The sequence below is a fragment of the Lampetra planeri genome, chromosome 10 (genome assembly GCF_965212315.1).
Source record: "Lampetra planeri chromosome 10, kcLamPlan1.2.h2, whole genome shotgun sequence".
Classification (NCBI taxonomy): domain Eukaryota; kingdom Metazoa; phylum Chordata; class Hyperoartia; order Petromyzontiformes; family Petromyzontidae; genus Lampetra; species Lampetra planeri.
The window spans coordinates 13,633,814-13,645,632 of record NC_136116.1 but is presented as its reverse complement, the minus strand read 5'-3'; the positions used below and the strand labels follow the sequence as shown (position 1 = coordinate 13,645,632).

At 41.9% G+C, this 11,819-nt stretch overlaps 1 protein-coding gene across 2 annotated transcripts in view; it reads right to left on the bottom strand.

Annotated features, from left to right (window-relative positions):
• VOPP1 (VOPP1 WW domain binding protein) overlaps positions 1-272 on the bottom strand; it is a 32,339-nt gene extending 32,067 nt beyond the window's left edge. The window contains exon 1 of one of the 2 annotated variants that reach the window (XM_078598377.1): positions 1-272. This exon is cut by the window's left edge and continues 279 nt beyond it. The gene's annotated coding sequence lies outside the window, so the exon portion shown is untranslated. The other variant, XM_078598376.1, reaches the window with a different exon arrangement.
• Positions 273-11,819: the final 11,547 nt, after the last annotated feature.

Genomic DNA, 11,819 nt, shown 5'->3' with positions numbered 1-11,819 from the left:
AGCCGCGTCTCGTGTGTGACGATGGGTGGGTGGTGGTGGGGGTGTGTGTGTGTCTGTGTGTGTGTGTGGTGGGGGTGTGTGTGTGTCTGTGTGTGTGGTGGTGGGGGTGTGTGTGTGTCTGTGTGTGTGGTGGGTGTGTGTGTGTGTGACTGTGTGTGTGTCTGTGTGTGTGTGACGATGGGTGGGTGGTAGTGGTGGGGGTGTGTGTGTGTGTGTCTGTGTGTGTGTGACTGTGTGTGTGGCTGTGCCTGTGTGTGTGTGACGATGGGTGGGTGGTGGTGGTGGGGGTGTGTGTGTGTGTGTGTCTGTGTGTGTGACTGTGTGTGTGTGACTGTGTGTGTGTCTGTGTGTGTGTGACGATGGGTGGGTGGTGGTGGTGGGGGTGTGTGTGTCTGTGTGTGTGTGTCTGTGTGTGGTGGTGGGGGTGTGTGTGTGTGTGTGTGACTGTCTGTGTGTGTGTGGCTGTGTGTGTGTGATGATGGGTGTGTGGTGGTGGGGGTGTGTGTGTGTGTGTCTGTGTGTGTGACTGTGTGTGTGTGAGACTGTGTGTGTGTGTGACTGTGTGTAACTGTGTGTGTGTAACTGTGTGTGACTGTGTGTCTGTGACTGTGTGTAACTGTGTGTGACTGTGTGTGTGTGACTGTGTGTAACTGTGTGTGTGTAACTGTGTGTGACTGTGTGTCTGTGACTGTGTGTAACTGTGTGTGTGTGTAACTGTGTGTGTGTAACTGTGTGTGTGTGACTGTGTGTGACTGTTTGTGACTGTGTGTGTGTGTAACTGTGTGTGTGTGACTGTGTGTGTGTAACTGTGTGTGTGTGACTGTGTGTGACTGTGTGTAACTGTGTGTGTGTGTAACGGGGTTCTAACAACAGCGCCCTGGAGCACGACGAGCCAACAATAACCTCTCTTGCAACATGGCGCTCTGACAGCAGCTCACACACACACAGTCTCACACACACAGTCACACACAGTCACACAGTCACTCAGTCACACACACATACAGTCACACAGTCACACACACAGTCACACAGACACACAGTCACACACACAGTCACACAGTCACACACACAGTCACACATACAGAGACACACAGACACACACACACAGTCACAAACATACACACAGTCACACACACACAGTCACACACACACAGTCACACAGTCACACACACAGTCACACACACAGTCACACACACAGACACACACAGTCACACAACAACAACAACAACCGCCATTCGCCACTAAGTGGCGGTGACGTCACCACGACACAGTCACACACACAGTTACACACACAGTCACATACAGTCACACACAGTCACACACACAGTCACACACACAGTCACACTCACAGCACACACACACAGTCACACACACACAGTTACACACACGCTGCCACACTCACACACGTGTTCACACGATGGGTGTGCACACACGCAGACAGCACACGGCACAGTGAGCACCTATGAAGACCGGCACAGTGCACACACACACTCTGTTACACATGCGTGTTCACACGGGTGCGGGTACACACACTTACACGCATGTGCAATACACACGTGCACGTGTCAATTCGCACGTGTATGCGTACACTTGCGAATACACGTTTACAAACGCGAATTAAGGGCACACGTGGCCTCACATGCCCACACGCATGAACACAAATGTGTTCATATACACGTGAGAATGCATGCACCATTAGTATTTGTATTCGGCTTGAAAACTCAGGAAAGCCTCAATGAGTCCCACGACTCTTTTTCCAGGAGGGACCTGCTGGATTTTGGCAGCAGGGAGCAATGTTGTTTCTGCTGTGCGATCCCAATTGAGATATTTACTGGTCATTTTCCAGCAATGGGATGTTTGACCGAATACCGGTTACCAGAGGTGGGACAAAGTCATTGTTATGCAAGTCCAAGTCGAGTCGCAAGTCATCAAATTCATGACTCGAGTCTGACTCGAGTCCAAGTCACATGACTCGAGTCCACACCTCTGCCGGTTACTTAGTTGAACGAAACTATTTTTTTAATGCATGATAGCTCATCGAAGTGGCTTATCATGTGTGAATTTATATCAGCCAAATGTGTCTCTAAATATGGAGGGGAAAACCGGAGGACCCGGAGAAAAATCCACGCGATCACGGGGAGAGAGGCACGCAAACTCCAAATACGCAGCAGCAGCTGGTGTCAGGGTCGGGATCGAACCCACGACCTCCTGTAGACCGGGCGAGGTAGTTAACATCTCATCGCCACCGTGGCGAGACGTTATAATACAATATGTTACAATATTGTACATGAATACAACATTGTTGCAATATTGTATTTGAATACAATTTTGTAACAATGTCAATCGAGCAAAAAAACCTCCATTCTTAAATACTGGCCAGTGCTTATCTCTGAGCGAACAGTGTCATTTAGGGGCGGTCCATAAATGACGTCACGCACCTGGGGGGGGGGGAGGGGTCAGACATTTGTGACGATGTGTGACGAGGTGGGGGGGGGGGTTGAGAAATGAGACGTCACATCAAAATCCGCAACTTTAAATAAATATAGACAACACGTTCTACTTAGTTACATAGACTTTCTAATAAATGTTTTCTCCTACAACATCAGAGTGCAGCGGCACATTTAATACGCACTACAATGACAATAGTTTAAATCGATTTGAAGCATGTTTTATTTTCTAAATGTAAATGTGGTTGGGGGGGGGGCAGAGCTTTGTGACGTCATATTTGAGGGGGGTCTGACTTGTTGTGACGCCGTTTGACGAGGAGGGGGATAAAAATCGTCAAAAATCGCGTGACGTCATTTATGGACGGCCCCTTAGGGTGTAAGGGTGGGAATTTTTTTTCATACAGCCACTTTCAGATCAACATTGCTACATCTTATAATGTATTGACACATTCCAAATAACGTATGTTCTAAATATATATATGCAACGCAATGCGTGGCAGATTCTGGGTGACATGATATGATGGGTAGCGGAGGGGCGGTGTGGCAGTGTTTAGCGCACTGCGTTGTGAAACGGCGACATAAGGTGAATTTATAGTCTTTGGTTCTTTCGGTAAAGTCATGTAGATAGAACAAAATAAAATAAAAATAATCAAAATAATAAACTATATATATTTTAAATAAAAACCAAAAACTCACGACGTTTTGATCGCAACACAAGCGGACCGGAGTTTTTGGTTTTGATTTGTTTTAAATTTAATTTGTTATTATTATTTTATTTTATTCTATCTACGTGACTTTACCGAAAGAACCAAAGGATATGAGTTCAATTCCCGGCCACGGCTAACATCAGTAGCGAGAGATATCTGAACCAGCGTGGTGAAATATGGTGAAGACAACCTCCATGATCGGCACAGCATGGGGTGACTGACCATCCATCAGTGAAAAAGATCATGGGGTCTTCACATTATTATTATTTACATGAAGGACAATTCATCTCTTGTATATATATATTTAGATGTTTACGGTATTTCGCATATCGGTCATGGAAAATTGGAAAACACGTAGATAAGAGAACGTGTTAGGGCATGAATTACATCTCAACGGATTCGAGGGATATTATTTATTGTGTCAAATGTGTAAACAAACACACGCATACAAATGCTCGGGTGTAACTCAACAGGACGAATTGCCTCTCGGTGTGCCGTGTTGAGTGTGCAGCAGCAGTGGCTCTCGTGAATGGCTGGGGTAGTGTGCATGGCTTCACAGTGCCGGGTGTTTATAAAGGCCACTGTGGTACAGCTGCGCCCTGCCCACCACCAGCGCGAATAAACAAGGGCAGCTTTAATTCTAGATTTGAATAAAGAGCAGCTTTGTTCCCACACAGCAGTCAGTCGGGCGGCAGAGTCGTGTGCGCAACGATTCGGCGCTGCATTTTCCGTCCCTGGGTGACCCTCGCACCCAGTGCCGGATGAAACGAGTGCGGGTCCTGGAGCATATATTATAAAGGGGCAATGAATGAAAAAAACACACAAATATTAAACACGCACATGTTTTTACTTGAGTAGTAATGTAAGGGGCCGTCCATAAATGACGTCACGCACCTAGGGAAGGGGTCAGACATTTGTGACGATGTTTGACGAGGGGGGGGGGGTGAGAAATGTGACGTCACATCAAAATGCGCAACTTTAAATGAATATAGACAACACGTTCTACTTAATTAAATAGACTTTTTAATAAATGTTTTTCCTACGACATCAGAGTGCAGCGCCACATTAAATACGCACTACAATGACAATAGTTTAAAGCGATTTGAAGCATGTGTTTTTTTGTGGGGGCAGAGCTTTGTGACGTCATATTTGAGGGGGGTTCTGACTTTTTGTGACGAAGGAGGGGGGGTCAAAAATTGTCCAAAATCGCGTGACGTCATTTATGGACGGGCCCCTAATTGTATTTTTGTCATTTTCTATACAGCCAAAAAATACCACAAATCGCTAACCTTAAACACCCAGTTGTTCATCAAAATTGAAGGCAGTATAGTACTATAGTAATAGCGCAAGTGCAGAATCACTGAACCGGAATTGATAGCTTGGAAGGGTTTAGCGCGGGGCCCTTGAAAGTGCGGGGCCCGTAGCTACTACACATGTACATGTGTAGTAGCTACATGTGTAGTAGCAACTACACATGTAGCTACTACACATGCAGCTACTTTTGCTACTAGGATAATCCGGCACTGCTCTGCGCACAGATGCCCGTTGCTGATATCGTTATGAAGTAAAAAGGCCTCAAGCGGTACTGTAGGCATGAAAGTAATCATTTACATTCATGAAGCGCTCTTAAACAATCGTGCTCAGGGCCACAGCCCCGAGTACCTGTCTTGTTAATGTTTAAGAGAATGTCCTAACACGAAAGAACAAAAAAGTTAACCCATTCGCCGATAACACTGCCTTAAATAGAAGTATGTAAGAAACGACGTTTCAGGCAATAATCCAACGTGTTGTGAAGGGTTGAGTTGAGTTTTTTGTTTGATATTTGTGCTTCTGCAACACTGCCAGTGCAACGTCCCCAAATACGTCAATGCCATTCGAATGAACGATGTTTGAGGATCAGTAGTTGGAAATATTTTAAAGCAAATATTTACGGCCAATATTTCTATCGTGGGGGGAGCGGTGTACTTGAGACAATGGAGTGGTTGGTATGCGAGTAAACTGTAATTAAATGCATGTATCACACTACCTTATTTGCATGTTTTTTTTTGGTAACGTTCATATTTGTGATCCACATCCAAAGAATAGTCCAAACTCGTGATGGAAAGCGTTACGGAATCATGCGTATGCATGGTTTTTCTTCCTTCTGTCTTGGCTCACATTCAAGTAAAACAAATCTCAAAGTTCAAATTCAACTTGGGGAGGTCAATTCTGCTCATCATTCTTCCAGAATCAAAACAATGAACGGCTTTTGGGACAGCAACAATGGTTATTCTATGGACAGAATTTCTCCCACCACACATGGAATTTCCACCACATACTCAGGCTGAACCTATACTCTAAGCTCCAAATGGAGTCAGTTTAAATCTTTGATAATTGAAAGATAACATCCGTTTAGATTTCTATTTTTTTATATGCAAACTATGAATTCCAAATGCGCAGCCTGATTTACAATTACGTAGTTGCATCAAATTACAGCAAGCCAAAAACAGACAATGTCGAATGTGAAAACAAAACGTTTTGGAAAATGTAGCGTTGATACTTTATATGCATAAAAGATCACACCGAACGATGCCTCTTGCAGTCCCATTGATTGTGTAACGGTGGTGGTTTTCTGGAGGCAACCTCACCTGCAGCCCTATTGCCGTGTGAAGGGCACGATTGTGTTTTTTAATGCGCTCGTTATATGCCGGCCCCAGTGCTCTGTCTGCCGCTGTTGATCGGAGAGTGGCAAGCCAGCCAATTACGAGGCTCGGTGCACACTTGAACAACACAGACGTATTTCCACAGGGAAATTAAGACCAACTTGGCGCTCAACGCTACGCTTAGGCAGCTCGGTAGAGACGAACCTGAAAGTGAACGCCTCTCAACGAATGAATGAATGAACGCACGCATGAATGATTTAAAAATAGCTCATTGCATGTTGCAAGTAGAAAAATAAAATGTATATTTCCACAGTTGTTATAAAAATGTGAATTGGGAGATATGTTGACAATTTAGGGCTGCGGTGGTAATTGGGCCTCACTTGTAACTCTCAAAGCTGAACTTGGTGCCACTGGGGCTGAGACGATCGCCTCGTTATCCAAGTCCTGACGCCAGCAACTGCAGTATTCTGAGTTGAGGTTAAATGAAAAATGTCAGGTTTTTTTTATACTATCAGCGAGACGAAAGGAAGATTATGGAGGTTTTGGACGACTGGCGTTCTGCAGGGAATATGATAGTTTACAATGCAATGATTTTTTAAATACCTGTACAGTGCATAATATAGCAGGAACTGGAAACAAGCTTTGGCGGATTTTTATTGAAATTGGCATCATACTGATTTGAAGCTTTCGTGACGGCAGGAATCCATACTCTTTGGTTCTTTCGGTAAAGTCACGTAGAAGGGAAATACATTTATTTTATTATTATTATTTTATTATTTCCCTTCTACGTGACTTTACCGAAAGAACCAAGAAGATGAATCCCTGCAGTCACGAAAGCTTTAAATCGAAAATAATAATAATCCTTAACATTTTCATTCAGTGCCCTTAAAAACATCCAAATGCACGCTTTTGTCAATGTTTTCAGCAAAATGATTTTTTTGAAAAATCCACCCTCCCTCTCTGGAAAATCGTATCATTCTCCAAGCTCTGAACTCACGCAGGGCAACCCAAAACACAAAGCTTATCTGCACACAAGCAGAGAGAGACAACACAGACACAGAGACACACAACTATTGTCTCCGTGTCTGTGTTTTGTCTCTCTCTCAAATTTAGTTCTACCTGATGACGACTGCTTATGTTGCAATCGAAACTTCGTATTCTATTATTTAATGTATTTTATTTCTACGTGTCTTTACCAAAAGAACCAACGAGTAATCCTGCTGTCACGAAAGCTTCAAATCAAGCGAGCGTAGTGGATGACTGAGATGGGCTTGCGTGTTAGGATCGCCGATGTGTAGCTGCGTTACGAAGTGGATCGCCCCGTGTGCTCTTAATAAATAAGCCTTCTACTCGACGTGTCTCGGAAGGCGCTCAATACACATGTATAACACGTCAATTAGCGATGTATTACTTCAATAGGTAAATGTTTTATCTGTTCAGAATGATTGAGAAAACGTTGGGAATAGGATACCAGCACACAATAGCTTGCTCTTCAGAACCAATGTCACAGGATATTTAAGATTTACTTCATAGCATTCAGCAAGTTTTGGTTACTTTTAACAAGAGAGCTGTTGGAAATAAATCATTAAATGATTCAATAACTTAATGGCTTGGAGATTGATGTCCATTAGAGTATGTTAACATTTTAAAAAGTGGCATGGGTATGAGCTCTGCGATTTGTGAAGTTCTGATGTTATTATTTAATGCAGTTAGCTTACACATACGCGTTAGTATATTATATTTTATTTCACAAAGGCACAAACCCCATAGGAACCAATTCACTGAACATACATGCCAAGTCTGTAACCCTCGGTTAAAAACCACCAAAATAAAACTGCAGTGAAACCTCACTATAACGTCCTCCAGATTGACAAACTTTTAATAAATGCATTTTGCCAAAATCCTCGGCACGATCACATGTTAAACATCTCAAAATAACATCATATTAATGTGCATTGCATATTAACTTAATTTTTAAAAGTTCTGGTCATTGTTTACCGCTTCGTACCAGCTTGGTATTGCAGCCTATAGAATCGCGGCAGCCTGACAAGCATTAGCTATGATGTCATCGTGCAAATAACGCCAGCCAAGCCAGTCCACTTGACACTGCCATGTGGCCTTGCTTGTGATTTCTCAACTCGCTGGCGAGAACGAAGCGTGGAGAACGAAGCGCGCCCCATGGATTGGCTGACAGTTTGCATGGCATTGTCATCAAGAGAGGTTGTAAAGGTTCATATTCTTGGTTATTTCGGTAAAGTCACGTAGAAGGGAAATAATAAAATAATAAAAATAAAACATAATAAGATAAAATAAAGTTTTCGTTTTTATTATTTTATTATTTCCCTTCTACGTGACTTTACCGAAAGAACCAATAATATGAATCCATGCAGTCACGAAAGCTTTAAATCGAAGTTGGAAAGGTTGCTGATGTATTCATATATCCATCGAAGACAAATGTAAACACATGAAAATGTACCACACTATTATATTGATTAGGCTCTAGCCTATTAATAAAAGTAAAAATGGTGAAATTTGTAAAACAATTTGAAAGTGTATTTCTTGTAATTTCAGATCAAAGTATTTTCATAATGTAAAAAAAAAGAATAAATACAGGTTATCCACACATATGTTGTAACGAGATTTCACTGTACATGTGTAAGCAAATTGAAAACTCTGAACTGTTGTGTTTAATTAATTAAAAATAAATAAACAGTATTCGGAACCAAAATCAGCTCCTTCACTCGAGCGCCCAAACAGAGGGTTTAAACTTTAAAGCATGAGTTGTTTGATAAAATCACCCAGCTAAGCTCGGTCTCTTAAGAACCTGACGGCTCGAATATAAAGGCAAGACTTAGCGGGTAGCAAGGTGGCTTAGGGGAGTAATTCCTGTTATGGTAGCGAACCAACACTGCAAAAATCCTGTGTTTTAATCCAGAGTTGACAACATGAAGTTACATTTAAAGTCTGATGTTAAGGCATTATTACACTATCATTGTTGTAAAGCTCCGTCGTTGGGCAGGTGACATCGTGAATTTGCATGGTCGATGCATGAACTACTGCGAGAGTTGCAGTGATAACAGCGGCTCATGTGCAAGGGTACGATCGATTGCCACTTCGCAGGACCACGCGCGGTGTAAACGGCGTGGATTGATCATGGCTGATCATATCACAATACTTTTTCAACTATACATTCTAAAATTAAACATTACATTTTTGTCACTGAAACGACGCAAACTAAGAAAAAAACAGACCTCTTATCGTGTAGAGATAGATCTAATCGGTGTTTCAAGCCGACAGGAATATCTTATTTGACAGGTACTAGTCTATTTTACCGAGATGTTGACATCCCCAGCGTTTAACAGTGCTGCTATTTTTTGGTTTTGGAAGCCAACATCAGCTGTAATTCTTGCGGAGGTGCTTAACATCTGGACCTTCCCCTTCTAGCCCCGCCCACCTTCCAGCCCCGCCCCCTCCCCTTCTAGCCCCGCCCACCTCTCCCCCACCCAGTCTGCCACATTAAGATAAGCTCCTCCCCCCTCCCCTTAACCAGTATATAAGATCTTGTCTCTTGGATTTTCCTTCACTTGATACAGTATATTTGGCAGTGACGGTTCCCACCTGAAGACGGAGACTTGTGTTGCCTCCGAAACGTCGTGATTTAATTGAGTTATTTTCATTTATTATTATTTTATTATTATTTTTTACCTACGTGACTTTACCGAAAAAACTAAGAGTATGAATCCTTGCAGTCACGAAAGCTTCAAATCTAGAAGGAATATTACGTTTTGTGAACAATAAAAGATACTTGAAAGCCACAATGAGGAGCACCGTGACAATGTTCCTCTAGTGATGCCATTGCAATGACTGCCATATACAGGACGCTTCAAAAAAATGTTCACACTTCTGTGAATTTGCAACACAAGAAATGTGCCTCCGAGGCTCTAGAGACCACCTGGAGATGATTCCAGGCACGCGTTGACAACGATGACGAACAAGTAGGGACTCTATGACTTTTTGAAGCTATTAACATTACATTTGTCATCATGTTGCAGTTTATTATCCGTTCTTTTCCCATTAAAAACGATAGTCCCTTATAAGTGTTAACATTTTTTGAATCACCCTGTACATGAATACAAGTCATGATGTGTGGTGGCGTCACTGTTATATTAAAAAATGTTATTTCGTCACACTGCATTATATTACGACATATTACAGTGGTGTTCCTGAAAGTCACTTTCAATAATTTTTACCATTAACAAATCTTCAAATACCTGTCTAAAAGCCCAGGGCACACACAGCCTATGTACTTATCAGGGAAATAACCACAAAAGTGTATGTTTTTTAGGCTGTGCCTTCCTTTAATTTTACTCCAGTCGTAGATATGCCTGCATTTATCCTTGAGATGACTGCACTAGAATTGTCTTCATAAAGACGTGACATTTTTACTTAGTGCAATTCTTCAGACGAAATATGACTAATGATATAGCTGTAACTGACGTTACATAATACATTGATATAGCATGGCCAAAGGAACATGGCCAAAGTAAATCATCGCGTAAAAACAAAGTGCGCTATGGATCTTTTCCCTCTGAAAATAACGGAAAGGGCGATTAATTTAGAACATGCTTCTTTGGCCATGGCACAGAAACTAGTATCGATATAAATGGCTAAACCAGTACTTTTTCAGCAGGTGGACCCTCTGACATCCACTGCTGCTTCTGACATGGTCACTTGACAAGCCAACTTTGATGTTAGCACGCTTGAGCCACGTTTGGAAGGTTGACAGTTCAAATCTTGTTTTGGGTTTCGACTTAAAATATTCTCCCTCGGGGGTCAATTACATGAATGCTACTTCGTGGGAATTCAACTGTTGGTTCTTTCGGTAAAGTCACGTAGAAGGGAAATAATAAAGGATAAAACATAATATTTTATTATTTCCCTTCTACGTGACTTTACCGAAAGAACCAAGAATATGAATCCCTGCAGTCACAAAAGCTTTAAATCGAAATTCAACTATTATCATATTGTTGATAGACCACCCCCACTCTATGAATGTGGAATTTACACATTCACTGGATCGGGGATACCAATGGAGATGAGTGGACTATAATGGTTGTTTGGCCAGGGAGAAACTGTGATTTTGGATGACAGTATATTAATGTTATTCAAGTATGTGTTTTATATATATATAACTTAAATGTTAGGAATTTTCACTTTTGGCATTTTGGTTATGACACTGACATTGAATGGTTCATTCTTGTGAATGACGACTCTGTGTTATTATCATTAACTTGAAAGTAGGCAGCATAAGTTAGTAATTTCCTTAACTATTGGGCAGACGTGGCATTGAAAAGATCTATAAAAGAACATTCCATAAAAAAAATATGAACGAGGAATTCAAATAGAAGACTGAATGGAGGGGGATTCACTATTCCTGAGTTACATTTTTTTTACTTTATGCAAAAAATTACTCCCTTCCAAGCCTCCACAGACACAATGCAAACATTTGAGCAACCAATTATAATCTGGCCAGGTGGCACTGGTTATCACACATCTCACATTAAGGTCGTGTCCAAATCTGGTTTGGGGTTTACTCAGCCCATATCTCTCTGATACAATGAGTACCACTTTGTCAGATATCAATTACGATCATTGCATGAAATCATGCTCCCGAATTTCCACCACTGGCTCAGGACCAATAGAAATGAGTGCCACCCCGTGTTTGTAAGGAGACACTTTCATCTTGACATGAACTATGATATACTTATGCAAATTAAGATGACAAAAGCTAAAATGCAAGTTAAATTCACTCTAAATGAGTCAAGCAAGACAGAAATCCAATGGCACAATAGCTTACCAACCACGTCTATACAAGGAACATTTTGTCATGTACTTGCGTTTACTCGAAATACTGGCAAGGGCCGTCTAAGCTCGTGATCACCTTTTGTGCTGGTGAAATGAACAGCAACTGCTGAGGCTGTATGTCCATGTACGTTCAACATCTTTTGCACCGTATGTTGCCA